This window comes from Chelonoidis abingdonii, chromosome 23 (assembly GCF_003597395.2).
Source record: "Chelonoidis abingdonii isolate Lonesome George chromosome 23, CheloAbing_2.0, whole genome shotgun sequence".
NCBI classification, from domain to species: domain Eukaryota; kingdom Metazoa; phylum Chordata; order Testudines; family Testudinidae; genus Chelonoidis; species Chelonoidis abingdonii.
The window spans coordinates 1,190,853-1,211,712 of NC_133791.1; the positions used below are offsets into that span (position 1 = coordinate 1,190,853).

Here is a 20,860-nt window from a genome sequence, read left to right on the forward strand (position 1 = left end):
GGAAAGTACGGGCGGCGAGGTTGGGGTCTGAAAGGTCTACGTTGGGTCACTGGGGTATGCATGCCCAATCAACGATCACATGATGACCCTATTGTCCTTCAGGCTCTGCAACCTGGGATCAGTCTTATCCGAGAACAAAACCCTTGCCCTCAAAGGGTAAGTCCTGGATAGTGTACTGAAGCTCGGAGGCAGGTTAGAGAAACCTGGAGCCAGGAAGATACGCCTCATGGTGATGCCTGAGCCAAGGTCCTGGCCGCCGAGTCAGCCGCGTCCAGGGAGGCCTGGAGAGAGGTCCTGGCCACTTTTTGCCTTCCTCCAGGAACGCGGTAAATTCCTGGCGTGAGTCCGGGGTAGCAGTTTGGTGAATCTACCCACCTCTGCCAGGTATTATAGTTATACCGGCTCAGTAGAGCCTGCTGGTTGGCCACTCAGAGCTGGAGGGCCCCGCTGAGTATACTTTACGGCCTAGTAGGTCCATCCGCCTAGCCTCCTTGGACTTTGGGGCGGGTGCCTGTGGCCATGGCGCTCCCTCTCATTGACCGACTGGACCACCAATGAAGAGGGGGAGGATGTACATACAAGTACTCATACCCCGAGAGGGTACCATGTACTTTCTCTCAACTCCCTTTGCCGTCGGTGGAATGGAGGCTGGAGACTGCCAGAGAGTGTCGGCAGTGGCCTGGATAGTTTTAATAAATGGCAGCGCCACTCGGGTGGGGCATCCGCGGTCAGGATGCTCACTACAGGGTCCTCAACTTCCGGGACTTCCTCCACTGGGAGGTTGATATTGAGTGCCACCCTGCGAAGGAGGTCCTGATGCGCCCTGAGGTCTATCGGTGGAGGTCCTGAAGAGGAGGTCCCCGCCACAGCCTCGTCCGGGGAGGAGGAGGATGATACCCCGGGAATGAGAGGGTCCTGGATAGCCCCTTGCTCCTGGGGTGGTTCCTGCTCCAGCTGTCCCGGGGAATCCGGAGGATGGGCCGTGTGCTCTTCCGACTCCGCCGCGGGGGGGGTGGGAAATGGTGGTCTCTGGTGCCCGATGTTCTGAGGCAGCAGAGCGGGTCTGGACTAGGGGAGCGCCCTGGGCTTGATGGTATGCCCAGGGTGTCCAGAAGGACCACTGTTGAGGCCCTATGTCCTGAGGACGTGTGTCCTGAAAAACCCCTGTGGGCACCTCCGTATCACGGTCCCGGTCGTAATAGCTGTCCGCCTGGGAGGATATGGACGTCTGCCTGGACGGCCATGGGGGAGCAGAAAACTCTGGAGCTGCGGTGTCAACGGATCTCGCACCCTGGGACCGTGGGGAGCGGTGCCGGTACGCAGAGCGGTACCGAGAGCGAGACCGGGATCTGCGACCGGGCCAGTGCCAGGAGGTCGACTGTGATCGCGAGTCTCTACGGCGTGATCTGCTCCGGGAGGAATGGTGCCTGGGTCGGTGCCGGGAGCTGGAGCGGTACCAGGAGTAGCGGGATGAGGAGCGAGATACTGATCAGTGCCGTGAGGCTGATCGATGCTGGGAGCTCGACCGGTGCCGTGGAGAGGATCGGTGCCGAGAGTAGGAACGACGTCCCGACCTGGAGCGTCTACGGGATCGTGACTGAGAGCGGTGACGTTCCGCTACACTGACAGACAATGGTCTAGTCAGGGCCGGCTTGCCCATGGAAGGTGGTACCCGCACCGGCGGTGCCGACTTGGTCATGGCGATCAAGTCTTTCGCTGCAGAGAACATCTCCGGAGTAGACGGCAAAGTAACTCTACCACGGCAGGTGCCGGGGAGCTGTCAGGCGCCGGACTCGACAGCCGTCGCAGGGCTGGAGTCGACGGTGCCGGTTTAGGTGGTGCCGCGGCAGGTGTTGGTGCCGGGCGGTCTGACCGAGGCGCAGTCTCTGGCTGCGACGCGGGCGTTGTCAAGCCCGTCTGAGCCTTCGCCGTCTTCGACCTCGGGGAGAGGGAGTGGCGTGGGGTCGATTTCAGTGCCAGCTGTGGTCGGTGCCGGGAGTCCTTAGGCGTACCGGCGGTGCCCGGTGCCGTGGGGGTCCCTTTGCTCACCGGCTGGCTCGAGCTCGATGCCGAAGGTGTTAGTGCCGCTTCCATGAGGAGCTGCCTTAACCTAACGTCCCGCTCCTTCTTAGTTCTAGGCTTAAAAGCCTTGCAAATTGAGCACTTAGAAGATAAGTGCGATTCCCGAAGGCACTTCAAACAGGAGTCGTGGGGATCTCCTGTTGGCATTGGCCTGTGACAGGCTGAGCACTGCTTGAAACCTGGTGAGCCAGGCATGAGCTCTGGCCCCGGGTGCGGGGACCGGCCTACTCCCCGAACCCCGCTACAATTACTAACAAACTATGACTATGAACTATAAGTGAATCTAACTAACTATATATACAAGAACAATTAACAACAACAACTATGAAATACAACAACTAGAGGAAGAAGAACTACGAGTAGCTAGGGAAAGGTGGAGGTCAACTAAGCGACACTCCACTGTTCCAACGACCGACACGGGTGGTAAGAAGGAACTGAAGGGTGGCCGGGTTGGCTGGGGTATATATTCGGCGCCATAGCAGCGCCACTCCAGGGGGTGCCCAGCCGACCCGCCAAGTGTTGCTAGGGTAAAAGTTTCTCCGACGAACGTGCACGCGGCGCCCACACACCTGACTGGAATGGATATGAGCAATCACTCGAAGAAGAATAAAGAATTAAAAAGGCCTGCATCCTGCCTACACTATGGCTTCATCCATACTACACACCTTCTAAACAGAGGCAAAATCTTCTAGTGGGGACAAAGCCTAAAAGATTGGCACAGGTAAGACAGACTGCACCAAAAGAAAATGTAATTTAGGCCTTGATTACATTAACTTTCTGCATGCAAGTAGCCTTGTGTTCTCTCTTATCTGTTGCAAGAATGGAAAGGCAGCATTTAATGATGATGGGAGTTAGCATGTGAGAGGCTCACAGAAGCTGTGTGCTTTCAGAAATGATTCGAATGAGAAAGGGGCACAGGCCTGGAGCACTGGGAGTGGGATGTCACTCAGGCCATGGCTACACTGGCACTTTACAGCGCTGCAACTAGGGTGTGAAAAAACACCCCCCTGAGCACTGCAAGATGCAGCGCTGTAAAGTGTCAGTGTAATCAGGGCGGCAGCGCTGGGAAAGCAGCTCCCAGCGCTGCACGCTACACCCATAAGGGATGTGGTTTACAAGCAGCGCTGGGAGAGCTCTCTCCCAGCGCTGCGGCTTTGACTACACTCACACTTCAAAGCGCTGCCGGGGCAGCGCTTTGAAATGTCTAATGTAGCCATGGCCTCAGTGTATACACGTTGACATGGTAGAAGGTATAGAGACCAGAGTGAAAAAAGGAGATACCTAGTCTGCGATCCTGCAAACATTTGTGGAGTACTCACCTAATCAAAAGGTAAGCAAAATGCATTAATTATTTGCAGGATCAGGGCCTTTGTTCCAAGTGGCACAAAATGTAGCAAGTGCTAATCTGTCCCAAATACACTAACACAAACCCATCCTCTAGACTTTTACTACAGAATGCACAAAAACAGGCAGAGTGCCTGTGTGGTGAATCAACTTCTCAGACTAATGAGCTATTTATAGCACACAAGCACTTACATAATTGGATCTCAACAACTTACAGTGCAAGCCTGTACATAGCAACATCATAATCTATCCAGATATGATCACCTGCACTAATATAAGTTTTAAATGTTTGAAAGCTAATACATAAATTAAAACCAAGAATTACATTTACAGTATGTGAGCCTTAAGCAAATGAACTGTAGTACTGTTCTGTACTAATGAGAAAAGCTTTGTACACACACACACACACTCTCTCAAATTAGGTCTTTTCTCCCAGATCACTGTATTTAAAGCATTTAGCTTTTGGAATTTTGAAGGCCACTCCTTTACAAAGTATATTTGTGTCCTTTGGGACTCAGCATACGTATCGGTGTTTCCACAATGTATTGACATCATTCTAAAACCATGAAGCACCACTTAAAATTAACTGTAGGTTGCACAATTCCAAGTGGTTTACCACAAGGAATTTACTTAAGTTATTTTAAATTTCTGTAAACTGTTAACTGTATGTACTCACAATTGTGTTACCATTTTAAGTCAAAACAACACTTTCTGATTTGCAGTCATTCTGACTGGACACAGAAACTGTAGGTTGTACATAAAAGCTATTAAATAGGATTAAGTTAATGAATGCATATCTCAAGTTTATTTTTTCACATTAAAATCCAGATCTGAAATGCCAGTTTTGAAGTTAAAATAAAAAAGAAAAACTTAAAGAGAGATCCAGATAACTTTCCAATGCATTAGTGCTTAAAAATAAAAGTTATTTTGAACTTGTTCCTGATAGATGCTTTTAGTAATTTCTATGAAAATTTCTCTCAGGAGGTGTACTCCTGTTTACATGTATTTGTATGGTAAGACCAGTCTTTTAGTAATTTCTATGAAAATAGTTCTCGGGGGCGGGGGGGTTACTCCTGTTTACATGTATTTGTTTGGTAAGACTAGAGATGTAATTTCAATACCTAGTGCAGATGCCAGAGCCTCTCTACTTTTTCAAAAAATAGCCTGGGTCAGTTTTAACAATTCTCTTCCCACTTTGAACAGCCCTGTTCAGGTCACCACAAAATGGTGTCTTTTCAACATTAAGTCATTTTTAACTTTGAAGTAGAATGTTGAAATCTGGAATAATTTTAATTCCATTTTACTTTAACCTCCTACCCCAATCCCAAAGTGCAATTTCAGCTACACAATGAGCAAGAGTGGATACTAATCAGATACCCACATGATTCATGGTCTCTTGTATTCCCCTAGCTATGGGATGTAGTGTCCTTTATTTTCATTGCAGGGTACCAGAATGACTGAAGAGATTTTCATTTTCACTAGTATCACTCACCCTGTTTGCACCCTGCAACACTTTGTAGCTAGTACGACACATTTCATACCCCATAACACAGCAGCACATAGAGTAGGATACTATGGAGCGTACCTGCTTTCCAGTATTTGTCTTTATTTAGCTTCCTCAGTGTCTTAAACAATCTTGAAAGCAGGACTGCACTTCAAAACAAATCAACAGAAACTTGCCCCTACCTTTCTTCTGAGCAAGCTGTTGCAAAGGCTTATCTTGTTACTAGGACTTTCTATCCTTGCCTCTTGCTTTCCCTTCACTGGACTTTTCTGCCTCTTACCTACACTGCGTGAGATTTAACAAGACCCACCTAGCATGACAGCCTGAGTAATCAGTAGGGTAACTTTCTGCACCTGCACACAGTTTGTTTCTCCTAGTCCCTTTAAAAACAAGGCCACAGTTTAGGAGCTCTTCCTCACAAGGCCCAGAGCCTTTTCCCAGTCACACTCCTCTGTTTTGTTTCTTGCTTATTGTTCATTCAGCTGCCCTGAACAACGTGTCCCTCTCCTAGGAGCACATCTTAATTGAGAACACACTGTAAATGCTTCAGAAGCTGATGTGCAGTTTTCCTTGTGCTTCCAAGCTACAAATCTTGACTTTCATCTGATCATCTAGACAGTTCATATAAACAATAAAAAGCTATAGTATTAGCATTCATGATCTGCAATTGACACAAGGAATCTCTTCCCAGCTTGAAAAAAATTTCTATTTATACTTGCCCTGGACTTCCTCCTCAGTAATTTATAACCTAGCATGCTAGTGTTCTTAACAATATTTGCTTCCTGAAGAATTACAATGGGCCATATTCTTAGACTGTGTACATTAGTACATTAAATTAGTAAATTAGAAGACAGCAGGCCTATGTCAGTCTACACAAACTGAAGATTTGATCCAGTATTTCCAAAGTTTCACAGACAGGTTTAGATTCCTAATCTCAGAACAGCTTCACTGCCTCAAACAGGAAGCAAAATGTCCCCTTCATTCGTTTTTACAAGGAAAGCAACAGGTCTAGTGGTTATAGCAGTGGATCTGTGGGGTTTAGTCAAAACTCTAAAACTGACTCATTGGGTGGGCCTGGATGTGTCCTCCATCTGTAACATGAGGATTTAACCCACCCCTTTGTAAAGCAGTTAGAAATAGTTTGATATAAAGCTCTACATAAATGTAAATTAACACCCTGTGAAAACTGCTCTGTGTAAGGCAGAGCTAGAATTACATTAAATGTTACTGCAGAGAAAATTATTTATTCAGTGATGGAGGAGGACACAGGGCTTACACAACAATGAAAAATTGACAAAATCCTTGGAAAAAGCGCTCAGAACTCAGATTAGACATTGAGGTTGGTGTGTGCCTATTGCTAGCCTGTGGCAGGACAATGGAGCCCACGTAGGGTGACCAGACAGCAAGTGTGGGGTGGAGGTAATAGGAACCTATATAAGAAGACGACCCAAATATCGGGACTATCCCTTCTATATAAGAAGCGACAAAATATCCATGGCCAGTTCACTGGCACACCAGCAGCACAATCAAATTCACTCGACCAGCCATCTGCTGGCTCTAGAGATCAAGATGTTGTCATGGATTTGGGACCTTCCAATGAGAGAAGAGGGTTACGTTGAGCAATCCACTTTTGCTATCACCTCCAACTAAAATCAATACAGATCTATAAAAGTAGTTTCACACTCACAGCTCTATAACCAGAATTTGACAGCGTTGCCTTTTTTAATGGGGGGGAAAAAAAGTTAAGTGTCCACCGGTCTCAAGAAACAAACGCAGCTGATAAATTCAAAAGGGAATCCTCCATCCACTCCATAGGGCTGAAATACAACACTTTATAAGTTCATTAGAGAAGGAAATGGACAGCAATCATAATTTCCAAATAAAAACATCTCTATTGGAAAAGGGTCTAGTGCTTCAAACCTTATATCCCAAGCTGCAAAAAGTTATAATTAAAATATTCATATAATCTCTAAATGCAAACCTTGGCAAAGAACTGTGACTAAAACTGTAGGCACTAGTCATAAAATTTAAGCAAATGCTTTATTTAAACAATGTTAATAAGGGCTATCCCCCAATTCCTCAGTCACTGGCATGTAGAAAAAGGAGAAACACCTTGCTGATAACAATGAAAAAAAAAAGAGAATGAAGACACCGCACAACATAGCATTTGGTATTCTTTCCAGGTAAGGTATATCCACTCCCAATGTGCCCACATAAAGACTTAACTGGACCTTCTGCTTAGTTACCATGTGATTACCCTTCACTCTCCCTCCCGCAAAAAATCAGATTCTACAATCACTGGGAGCCAGATGTTTTTAGAAATAAGGTAGTAATATTCGTCAGTCTGAAGCAGGAATGTTTGAGAGTTTAATCCTACAGACTTGAAAGTAAGATAAACAGTACAAATCCAAAACTGAAAAATCAATGCAGCCAAACAGAGAACAGAAATGATTCAGAAATGAATGATCCAAATACTTTGGGGGCTAGAATCTCATTCCTCTGTTTGTATTCATGGGAATGACACAGAATGGAAAGGTGCAGCCATGCCTATACCTAAACGTCAATAATTTATAAATCAGTTAACGATTTGTAAAGTTTGTAAATTTGTGCCACTTAATCTCCTCTAAGCAGTGGTTTATGTTTCCAGTTAACTACACTATAGCCAGTGCAGGCTGCTTTGTGGCTCTGTGGAATTCTAAATATACCTCCTTTTTCAATCTGAGGCATAAGGGCGCTTCTCATTTCTGGAGCCTGGCCCTCTTATCAGCTTTCCCAAAATTCACTTTACCCACCCAATCACACACACATTAATTGTAAAAAGATGGGTTACACTCTGTACCCTCTAAACACTACCTGCTGATCTCACAGGGCTGTGAGGATATGGAGCAGTAGAAGAGTATAAAGTAATGTTATACTCAACAGCAGAAATGCACTTTTCAACCTGTACTTTAGCACCACTGCAGCGCTCTGAGGCCTGTGATACAGTGTGTGCTGAGATCATGCCCCGTGGTCACTAACCTTCCAGAGACATTCACATTAGAACATATACATGCCACACACACAGCATAAGTTGCCGGCTGTTATACAGTTATCTTTTCACCTCTGACATGAAATAACTTGACTCAGTGCCTGTAAACAAATGATCATCTGTCTTCCCTTTTTACAGAGACTTCAGCGGCAATGAACTTCAGCAGTGTGCGTAACCCATGTCAGAACTGCATGGGGTCTTTCCCCAGTCCCTGATTTGTTTGGATGCGTTTCCCAGTTCTGCGACTCCATGTCTATACTGCTCATCCTCACAGTAGCTGAGCAGCTACAATCCCCACCTCACTGCCAGTCTCATAATAAAACCACGCAATTCAATTTCTTCTCTTCTGCCCTGAGACAATCAGCTGGATTTATTTTCTCATATGATAAATCCCTTGTCTCTCTCTTTCTCCCCCTCATTGTAATTTTTGTTGTGGCTGTGGAAAAGCGAAGTGAAGATATGAGTGTTACGTGTTAATCTGCCATGCATGGCCATTCTAGCCTTCTTCAGAATAGAATTCCAGAGGCCTATGATCTACTGACGTCTTAAGACGCTAATAGGCCTAGTAGTCTGTCTTCTGATGGTGGAAATATATACAAAACTGCAAATACTACCCTCAGATAAAACTTTTCTGAATATTCTGGAATTAAAACAAAGATGGAGGGCTCCTCCTGTAACTGTGCACTCCACGTTGTTAGGGGATGAGCTGCATATAATGAATGCATGGCCAGCTAAGCAGCAGAGTAATCAAAAACATTTTTGAGTGCCCCATCAATCTTCTTATCCATTGGGTCTCTAGGGCAAAACTCCCTTCTGGAAGGAGCAAAGATTTGCTAGAGCCTGAGCAATCTGATGGATCTACTTGTACAAAGAAACAGAGAATGTTGTATTGTAAGTAATGTATATAAAACTTTGCCACGTTAGCAGGAAAAGAAAATCTGACGTCCTTAACTCCCAGCGCAACTGCAAAGACAGTACATTGAAGTGAATTGGCAGAATTCCTCTACAGTATTTTTTTTCACAGGCCACTATTTTTTTAAAGAAAAAAATAGCTTTGGAACAATAAGAGAAATTTTGCCCTATAAGCCTGATAAGTATTACCTTGAGCTGTGATCTTGCATCAAGAGATCACAAGCTAAATAAGGTCAAGCCTGTTCCAACACTTGATGAAGCTGCCAGGAAAACCTGGATGCTTCAGAAAGAGATGCCCATGCTTCACTTCAGAAGATGGCATTCTTCCCCTGAAGTTAGTACTAAACCAGTGTCCCAATACAGTATTCAGAAGCAAACAGAGGCACTGACCATGATTGATCATTTAAAATCCAGTGGCACTTTGGGGGTGAGGGAGAGAACAGTTTTACCTAACCATATGGCACTTAAAAGCCCTGTGTTTTTACCCATTACAATATTTCAGTTTTACCTTTCGCCAGGCCTTATATTGCAATCTGAGCTTGATCACTGCTTAAAATATTATACAAGTTATACCCGTAAATGTGAACTGTCATTTCTATTTAAAAATTATTCCTATTTTTGACTGTATATCCTGAAATGCTTAAAATAGCTAGCCCATCAATGAAGCTTTATTTAAATAAAGGCATGTTCTCACTTTATTGTAAATGTTCTTGTGGATTAAATAAAGGTTCAGCTGCAGCCAAAGTAAGTTAAACATTTACTTTCTATTAAAACATCTAAATCATAACGATTAAAAACCTGTTTTATATTTAACACAAAGGAACATTCAAATCAGCACAATGGCAGCTTAACTGGTATTTAATGCCAAGGAGTTCTCATGTTGAGAGGTAATCAATTTATGGAGGGAGGGATTTCTTTAAACTCCTCAAAAGGGGAAAAAAAACACATTTGAACAAATCTTTTAATTATAATATTTTCCAAAGAACTCCTTCCAAAGCTTTTTACTGCCAAGTTTAATAGGCTTTCTTTAAAAGACAGCTCTTGCCCCAGATTTACTGGTAAAATATTTTCATACTGTTTCTACTTAGTGTTTTGCTTGTTAATTTTAGATGTTTTTTCATTTTTATTTTATTTAAGAGGATAGAGGGGAGCTGTGTATCACAGGTAAAGGTTCTATACAGATGAGGTGAAGGTTCTAACGACAGTTTAAATACTGTGTTAAATGTCATCCAGGCAATGTGAACGTTTGTCTGTACAGAGAATGAGTTTAAATTATTAATGTCGATACATACGGTGCTACCAAAAGGTAACTGGTTATTGCTGAGCAGAAATTCACTGTGGAGTAGATGCAGCTTCCAATTTTACATAATCATATAATCCAAACCCATTTATCTCTAACGGGCTGTAATTAACTTAAAATTCATAAATATAGGTGAAGTGTTTGATTTTCATTATACAATTCTTTTACTAAGACAAACCTCACACATCAGTATTTGTCACCATCCTTTCACACTATTAACTAAACCTCATGGTTATTTGGCCCACCAAAAGGCTCAAGTTGTACAGTTTAAAAGTGAGTGACAACCACCTTTCCCCACCACAATATAATGTAAACCTTCTTATCTGCTGGATGTGGACTTTTATCCAAAAATGTGATATCAGAAAATAATGTAAAGAAACAGCACGTGCATCCATACTAACATGACCATCAGTGAATTCTCCTTGGGAATTACATGGGATGGACAAGGATTTTAGATGCCAAGTTTAAGAGCGATGTGTTCTTATTTAATGACTACTAGATTAAAAAACAAGACAGAATAATCATGAAGCTCTATCCATTTATATAACGGCTATTCAATGAAACAGCCAGAACATGTATCCTTTGTAAATAAACAAACAAATTAGTTTCAATCTTTACATTTATGTTTAGCAGTCTTCCAGATTAACTTTTGGTTTTAATCCTTTGATTTTTTTTTTTTAATGAGCAAAAAAACTGAAAATCACCAGAATTATGAAGTGCTCAGTAAAAGATGTCCTAGTTGAGCCTAAACATATTATGCTTTGTTTTGAGAAAGAATCAGATAGAATCCATCTGTTGGACCCAGTGCCCTGACAAACAACACATAGTAACAGAATTTAATGGGTTCTGTCCCAGAGAAACGAGTGTTTAGAATGGGCATATTTGGCTTATGCTGTACACAGAAGTCATCTACTTTAGTTATGGTAATTTAATAACCTTGTTTATACTAATTCTATCAATTAAGTATAAGAATTAAAGAAGGTTTACTTTTTTCCCCTTCAACTCAGGTGAAACACCATTTCATTTGGCTTCTTAAAACATTTCTGTATGGTTTTTACTCACAGCTGAATAGATTTACAACTTATATTTATTGTGTTTATTGTAAATATACAAAAACAAAGTAGATGAATTGTGAGCAGACATAAGGAGAGTACAGAGGATTGCTGGTGACGAACTGTGAGACTGAAACTCTCTTGCCTGAATTTATCAGCGGTGGTACAATTGATCATAAATAGGAAGAATGAAAGAATCAGTAGCATATTTTGCCAGCTTCCACCCAGGTGTTCCTAAACAATATTACAATTTCAACTTTTTGCCTGCCATATAGTCAATTTGTCATGTATCTTATATCATTGTGCAGGGTCATCAATCTATTAACCCAGCACCTAGAATTCCAATCCAAACTATTCCCAAAAGACAATGAACATATTGTACTTTGTAGTTACTGGAACTCAAAAGTGCTTCCCTTCCTATCAATAGTAATTGTTTTGTCACAAAGGCCCAGATCGTCCCAGTAACATTTGTGAATTACCTGCCTTCACAGCTCCCTCCCCATGGAGGTTTGGTGCCCACATGGAGAGGGAGGAGATAGAGGTGAGCAGGCACAGGAAACATCCTCCTCCTCTTTTTAGCAAGCAGAGATCAACCAGGAAAGATAATTCAGCCTAAACTTAATCTATCCAATGCTCAGAGGTAGAGCCTGATCTCCTGCACTTTTCATTACAACTGCAACCACAAACTGTTTAAACAATAGATGACCTCTGATATTACCCAAAATTGTCAGTATCTCAAGTACAGAAACAGACTGAATAATTGAAAAAGTCATTACTGAGGAATATGAAAGCTTCTGATGTTTAGTTAAAATAGGTGGAGAATATGGTAAATTAAAACATTAAGGATAACGTAGCTTATGGTTATTTCTAGTGATGATTTTCAAGAGAAATTGGGAAGTGACTTTAAATCTTTAAGCATAAATACTTGGACGGATGTGTGTGTGTGAATGTGAGAGAGGACTGACTTTATTAACTGAAATTCTTTCCTGGTAGTGTTTTAATTAAAAGAAATTATTAAAATAATTTAAAATGTTAACTTGAGAACTAATTTTGGTGAAAGTATTTGATATGATCATTTTATACAATACAGACACTGGCCTGACTGATATTAAATAAGGTCCTAGTCCTATCTTACAGGATCCAGAAAAAGCTTCTGCTCAAAAAAGGGAGGACAAGACAGGGTTCCCGCTTTGCTGTAAAACTGACTATTGTCAAATCAATTGTTACATTTTATTACTTTTCTCTTCCTGATAATGAAAGAGAGAGGAAAAAAACAATGCTTTTGTTAAAAAAAAAAATCGGATTTTTATTTAAATATGTTTTTTAAAAATCCTATCTAAAATTAAATGTGAAATTATGACAATATACTTTAAGGCTTAAACGTCTATTAAAACATTTAAATTAAGTACAAAAATATTAAGTCATACGTGTTTACTGCTAAGTTTTTAAAGATGGTCAAACCACCAAACTGATAGGAGACACCTAAGAACCAGTTCAAGTGCTAAACCAGCTTTTGACAGCAGAAATCTCTTCTATAGGTGCAGAGAGAATATTTTACTTCAGTATCAATGTCTTCTTTAGATTGAGACAGCAGAGAAGTACCAGATTTACTACTGTTACCATTTAACAGCTCTACTCCTTTAACTCAAGTGGCAGAGATCTATGCCACGCTGAAGGTCTTGGTCCTGGGTTTAAAACTCACCAAAGAACCAGGCAGGAGATTGTAAGAGCCCAACATGGTTCCTTTATACCTCAGATGCTTAAGACAGACTTTTTCTAACAGGAGTATGGACTACAATGGGAGAATCTATCAAATTCCCCTATAATGGCTGGTTCATTAGAGGATAACAACGTACTACTGCTAGCTTATGAAGCTTCTATTTCTGTTCAAATGGTAGAGACTTATGTATAACAATTTAAGTTCCCTGTCATCACACTATTTGAAGTGTTTCTATCCAACTCCCACCAGCAAAGAGCTTAAGTTCTTATGTGATTTTATTAAAAAGGGGGACAAGTCAGTTTAAAAAAAAGTTTCAAGCATTACACATCTACTTCTCCCATGCTGTTCACAATTCAACAACTAATACCGAGACAAGACTAAACAATAAACCCAGATGTAAAGAAGAAATTGGTAATAAATCCAAAGTAAAGGCAATGAACTAAAATTTGAAGAACTGAGCAATTCTCTTATCCCAATGCAAAATGCCCACTAATTTTCAAATACTTGTGGATTTTGTGCAGATGGTGCACCAAAACACCTGGCAGAAATAATAAAAAATTGCAAAATAATTTTTCTCTTATATTTTCATGACTTACAGAAATGAAATTAGACTAAAACTGCAAAATTTTCATTTTGCTGTTCATGCAGATAAAATTTAGAGTTCCACAGGTGTGCATATTTTATATTTTTACTATAAGACAGCTCCTTAAGAACTTAGTCATAATAAATACAGTACCTAATGCTTCTCGGTGTTAGTGTCTTTAGGGGCCCAACTGTGTTTAAAAAAAAAAAAAAAAAAAGACAACTCAGTAAAGTATAACATCAGTAATATTCAAAGTTGGATTCTGAGAGGTCCTAATCCATGGTTTTACTTGAACTAATGCCAATACTGCTGTACTCTTATTTAGCAGTCTCTTACAGAAGAGAATATTAATTTGTGCCTTGAAGACTACACTGATTTCCATTTGTTTTCAGGTGCATTTTAGGTGCTGGTTTTGATCTAAAACTCCATTATAACCTGGGTCCTTGCTATCTTAAGAAGAAGCACAAGGAGAAAGCCTATCAATGCAGTTGACGTAAGTTACAGCATTTCACAAATAGATTCTAGATTTGTATACTTGGAGCACAGTCTTCTGTGTAGAGGACTATCTACTCCGAAATTCCCTCCAGTACATTGGTCAGACAAAAATTCACTTGTTGAGCTTTGCAGTGTCTTTGCAGCATGACTGAAGGTGTAGCACAAGGAGCTTTGGGATTCTGTGGTGGTAAGAAGAAGGAATCCTTTGAACGTGTTCATTAATTGACAATGTCCCAGCTTACGTTGTTCTACCCTGGGAAATTATCTATGGCTTTGGAAGCTATGATAGGTTCTTCAAAAACGTAGGGGAAACACTGACAACATCAGGGTTAGTGTGGGTAGGCAACTAACCTGCTGCACTCACACAACTATGCCAGTGCATCTTACTACGGACCTGCCACAGTCATTCTTCCAGTTTCTCTTTGATTAACAGAAAATACTACCTCTTTAGGTACTTCTATAACTGTCATCACTATAACTTCTGCCAATCTAGGTGTAAAGATGTCTAGTAGGAACTACATGAGACTACTTTGTGGCTGTTCATTTGTGATTTAAACAAGGTTTATACTCAGGTCCCTTGAAATTAAACTACAATGTTATTTAAGCCATTTGTTCTCCCCAGTTCACTCTCCAAATGGAAGGACAGCCTCAACAAAAAGTGCTACACGTTTATTTTGCATTCTCAACAATAGAAATTCTGAATATGTACAAGATTGATTTCATCTGCTAAAAATCAATCAAAAATAAGATGCACAAGATTGATTTTAGCATATAATCAATCAAAAATAAACTGTCACATGAGGATCTCAGATTATACATATGACAAGTTCAATTCAAGTGTGAAAACGGAATTAAGAATTATCTCTGGTGTTGGTAAGCATTTTCATTTTATTATAAAGATACTATCAAAACCTTCCTTCATGAAGTTCAAAAATTTATTACAGCCGTAAAACTATAAGTGTAATTTTAATTTCTGATTGAATTTTTCATTTGTCATTCATATATAGCCCCACATATTTTATTTTAATTAGAATTGAAAGAAAATAAGGAAGCCTACCCTGTGAGTAAGCTTTCTTTGTTAAGCTATGCTTATTGGGCTTTTTATGTAAATACAATAGTCCAAAAAGAAAAACATTAAACTTAAGACAAAATAATAGCACTAAATTGAGACAGCAGATAGTGAACTCTTATGGACAATTAGAATCCTGGCTCTCACTCAACCCCATCTTATTTTAAAGAGTCAGATCAGACCTCTTAATACAGTATAATCTTAATGAACAGTCAAGTGATCCTCCCTCATGGAGGAAATCTTCAACAAATAGGACAAAAGAAAAGAAGATATACTAATCAAGAGGCACCACTAGCTTGCCTGTTGAGTTGGATATGGGTGGGGATATGACTGAAACCCACAAAAGTCATTCCAGTACTGGGGATTAAAGTTTATAAAAAGTGATCGTGTGGGGATAAGAGGCAGGGAAGTACAAAAAGATTTAACCCTAAAATGTGAAATCTGTTCAGGAGAATCCAGAGGGGTAAGAAACAACTTGTGGGAACTCCAATGAGGCAACAGAACACATTTACTGCTGCTATCATGTCATAGAATTCATGTTCAAAGGATAGCCTCTCATCTTGAACTACTATTACACACCACTCATTATCATCACTGTCAAAAACTACAGCAGCATCTGTGGCAGCAGCAGCAGCATTTTCTGGATGAGAAATCTCCATATTTACCTTAAAGAATATCAATTCTTCTTCCAGCATTCAGCCTTGCTTGGAGGTTAGTAAAAGCATTCCCAGCTTACACAGGAAATGTGTTTTAATAAATGCTGAAAAGGAGGGCATCTTAAATACTTAACAGAAGAAAAATTACCTACTTAGTTACTGTAGTTTTTCCAAGCAGAAGGATGAAAGATCTGCACTTTTACATGGGCATGCCTGCTGGATCAAGAATCCTCAGGAAAACCAGCACTGTTTAAGCATGTATGCTTTTCTCTTATGACACCACGTTTGAAGGGACTCCATGTTATAAAGAAGCACTGGCCGCAATCTCACTTCAGTTCATTTCCATTGAATCAGAACCTACTGTATAGACTCCAAAGTGGGGAAAAAACATGGGGGTGTGGATCTATGCTGTCAAACTACTCAGAGCTATAATTACTACATTAATAACCTTTCCTTCTCCTTCAAATATTCACAACATAAAAGACACTTGGGAGATAAATTAGCAGTAACAACCCCAGAAAAGATGGGTCTGTAGAAAACAATAAATACAAGGGTTGCAAAACTGCTCTCAAATTGGGCATCAGATATGAAAGCCAAATCACGAGTAATGCTGTGTCGAATGTACGCACTCCAAGTAGAAGTCATGCTGATTTGAGTGACTGAAGTATATATCTAGGTCAAGTAGCGAGGCGGCTCACAGAATGTGTCCTTCAGTCACAGACACACCCAAAACATCACAACAAGTTCGTATACAAAATGTGGTCCTTTTACACAATTTCTGCGAAGAGACTATGCGCTTCTTCGCTCTGGAATGACTAAGGCTACCATGGGGAGAAAAGGGAGAAAATAGGATGGGTTCTCTGTTTTCTGAGAGGAATGTGGAGGACCTGAAGTTCTCTTCTGGAGTTTAACCAACATGCCCATTTCAACTCATAATACTAGGATTGTAAAAAAAAACACAAGAATAAGTGTTAAAACTGAGGCAATAACGCAGAAGACTTTATTACTACTTCAAAGTGCAGTTCTATTCTGAAAAATGATTAAAATCATCAATGCATCTGAAGTGGGGGGTTTTACCCACAAAAGCTTATGCCCAAATAAATCTGTTAGTCTTTAAGGTGCCACCAGACTCCTCGTTGGATTTGTGGATACAGAATAACATGGCTACCACTCTAGTAAAATCATCATGGGATTCTATTTTTGTGTCTCAATGATCATACCTATTCTACAGGTTAAAGTATTTTTATTTTTTAACTACCATCTCTGCCAATTCAACCTGTACTCTGAGAATGGAGATGAGTTTTTTCAACACTCTTAGTGATGGATATGAAACATATTTAAGGTAATGTGGCTGAACACACACATAACTAACTGGATTTTAAGTAAATAATTCTGTTGATGATGGACAAAGAACTGAATCCAGCTCAGTCACTCTGGGCTGTACTGGCTCTTCAATGCCTTCAGAAATAAAGAGCAGTAAAACTATTTCTTCTCTGAAGTAAATAGGTATAATGGAATACAGATATGGAGCATATCTGTAATACAGTGACACCTTTGCAGGTTCACTTTTCATATTTGAAAATGCTGTAATGGTTTTAGCATCTTTGGTGGTTCTCATGATAGTCTGCATTTTCAGCAACAGATTTCAGCAATAGTCACAGGCCAAATGGACAAAAGCAGTGAGTTTGGAGGGCCAAGTCTGGAAATAACAGCTCATTTTAACCCTAATTTTAATTACAAACTTTTATAGGTATCAACAAACCTCAGAGAGGACGTAAGTACATTTCAGTGTTCATTTAGCAGCTTCAGCTGTGTGCAATTAAAACTTCAGCATTAAATGTTGGAGAAGAAAATAATGAGACACTTAAAAAAAATAATCTGTGCTTCAGTGGACCATGCTTAGTAGAGATTTCATATGATAATTTATAAGACAGAAAGATTCCTACTAAAAGCCATTGCTAGTATTCAGAGTTAATGTAAATTGCTTTAAATGTCAGCATCTTTTGAAAAAAGAAAAAACAAAAACAAAAAAGTACTGAGGCTTTAGGATGTTCATATAATACTGACGCCTCTAGTACTGATAATTTTGAACTCTGTCAGATCAGAATATCACAATTGTACCAATGCATCACTAGATTAAACAGACAACTGTTTAAATAGCTGGTCTTTATATCTGGGATGAGAAACCAAAACCGTAATCATATCCCAACTTATAACTACTTGTTTTTATATTACCGCAGAAGTGAAAGGAAAAAACCTCCAGAATAAATAAAATATTAAAAATGGTATAATTTTTTATTTTATGTTCCTTAAAACATTTTAAATGTTCTCACAATGGCATTTTAAACTATTAAAATGTGAGCAGGATAGAAAGAAAACAGCAGACAAAATGCAGAGAAATTCCTACTGATACTGATAACTACTGAGGAAATGCAAGTTAACATTTAAGAAGTTCAAGAACAACAAATAATAAGTTAGTTTTAAGTTTTCTAAGGACATGGGTAGAAAAAGTAATGCACTATACAAAAAACATGCACAGTGTTAAACTTAAAGAAAATGAAAATGAGATTTTTACACTTTATTTTTACAACTGAAATGAATTTTAATACAAAAATGAACCCAGTATTATATAACTTTATAGATAAAATGAACATTTATATATTTGGGGAAGTCAAAGAATGTTACAATTTAAGATGATGAAATGTTACAGCTTGCACACAAAAATTAAAAAATGAAATTAAATTAAAAATGAAATGGTTACCAAGGCAATGCAGGTCAAGGGATCAAAGGTGAAGGGTCACACATTATTAAAAAGAAATCCAAAAGGACGTCTGCATCAAGATCTCTGCAAAACAAAGGAGCTACAGTAAGTAAAACTAATACCTTTCATGGAATCAAATCAAAGTTATTGAAAATAGCCTCTTTCCAAACTGAATACAGTAAACCATGTGACGTTTGAATGTGTAGTAACCTTTATGTTGCTATTAAGCTCAATTTTTACTCTTTAATGCCATTGCCTTTTTTCCCTGCCTAAAGTGGCTTATATACAAATCTTTCCATTCAAAGAAATATTTAAGAAGGTTTTTGCTCCTAAACATACAAAATGTTCTTATTAAAAGTCAGGAAAACTAAACCAACACAGGTAGGCCAACTTATGATCCCACTGTTTAATATATAACACAAAGTCAAAGAATGTAGCAATTATAATCATACTCATAACAATGTTGATCAGGGAACCCATTATTTAAAAACAGATAACTGTCAAATGGGTTTTGATACAAGTATGTTTAAAATCCATTTTCAGTGTAAAAATTATTCCCATATTTTTAGAGTTTTCTTTGTTCAGCATAAATACAGAAATAATGTAGTTATTGACACAAATACAAGAAATGCTAAAATCATAATGAATCAGTTAACACTACAATAAAATAGTCCTTTAAATGTGATTTGCAACACAAAATCCTTGCCCACTAGAATTTCAATTACATGGAAGCTATAAAGAATCTTTGGTATGCACTCTCAAGCAACAAGCAGCAACTTAATCAATTCTCTTACTGAAATTATGCAGAAATGATAAGTTTACATGTCTTAAAAGCAAAACAGCAACTTTACAGGATTATATTCATATTTTTTGTCGACTATATTTTTTTCATTTCCTACAATAAGAAGTTTCAAGAGGTTTTCACTTCTTTGAGATAAATTTTAAATTTGGAACAAATCTAGGTCAAGAAATCCAATCAAAATTTACATATGATTTTACCTAAACCAAGCTAAGGACAACTGACCACTAATGAAACAAAACAATTCAGTTTAAAGTTAATGTTCTACAGCAATTATTTAATTCTCTCTTTAATTGTGCCACAAAAATGTGTTATTAAACATGAGTTCTCTTACCATAGTGAAAAATCAGCTAGAGAAAGTGTCAAATTCTAGATTACTATCATACTATTCATCAGTACCAACTGGCTAAATCTGGTGCTAAAGTAATCCCTAACTCACTGGGTTATAACTAAATAGTTTCAAATAAACTCCTTCATGATCAAAATTTAACCACCTCTCTTCCAATTTTCCGTGTTAAAGTTAATTCTATATAAACCCTCTGTTTCAATTCACATTTGATTTTCTCTTGTTAAAATATAATCCCGAACTATTTGTACATTAAAACAGATCAAGGCCAAAATGTATCTTATGAGAAGGGCACAAAAGGAGATCCTGCTTGCTAGCTTAAAGCAACCAATGAAAAAAAACTATGAGAGTAAAACTGATGCTTTCCTCAAAACTAGGCTTTAATAAAGTAACTTGCCGTTTCATGCATTGGAAACAAATCGGTTGGTAGCTTAAGGCTCCATTTCTGAGAAACAAGGGTTGTTTTTTTTTTTATTTTTGTTTTTGCATAGCTCTTGAAATGGGAATGTAAACCACTATTTCATTTCTACTGGAATGCTCATCTCATACTGAATCTATCATATGTATTCACTACTACAAGGCATACAAGCAATTTTAAACGTTATAGAAAGAATCAATACCCCATCACAATGCCAATATAAGCCATACAATCCTTTAGAGGCAATGTTATTTATAGCGTTCTAGTCTTTGCAGTGAGGTAAAAACCCAGGTAAGTAGCATAAGCATGATAAAGTTCCTGACTCATCTCAGGAGATGTGCTATCATTGTGAGAAAAAAAATGAACACTTCAGATGAAGTACTATGATTAAATGTATCTGGATATGTAACATTCCCCAGTTGCTCCCAGATTCCAAACAAAAAGTATAAATTAAATTTATATGATAAAATTTTAAGAAGGGGGGCAGTTAACATCACAACGAACAGTCTGCTATGGATATTTTTGTGAACCAATGTACACACAATTTAAAATGATAATTGGTATATTTGTTATTTGATTCACCTGTCATTTAACAAGAAATGGTTGATTAATCAGCATTTATTTTAAACTGAAAGATTTTAAGCCAATCCATCTTCTTGAGAATGAAATGAAGTTCTGAAGCAGTAAGCAAGAAACAAGTATTTCACTTGAAAATAGTTTAGCAGTTACAAACTGTGACATTATGAGTGTAATATAATATCTCATTGAAAGGTGACAGGGCCAGAAAGAGT

The 20,860-nt window shown here is 39.1% G+C and overlaps 1 protein-coding gene across 7 annotated transcripts in view; it reads right to left on the reverse strand.

Moving 5' to 3' along the window:
- Nucleotides 1–20,860, reverse strand: part of CAMTA1 (calmodulin binding transcription activator 1) — an 871,256-nt gene that overhangs the window by 823,535 nt on the left and 26,861 nt on the right. The window contains exon 2 of one of the 7 annotated variants that reach the window (XR_012654764.1): nt 18,017–18,590. The exons of the other annotated variants lie outside the window; for them this stretch is intronic. The gene's annotated coding sequence lies outside the window, so the exon portion shown is untranslated. Of the gene's footprint in view, nt 1–18,016; nt 18,591–20,860 lie in introns of those variants that run through there. 7 annotated transcript variants of the gene reach the window in all.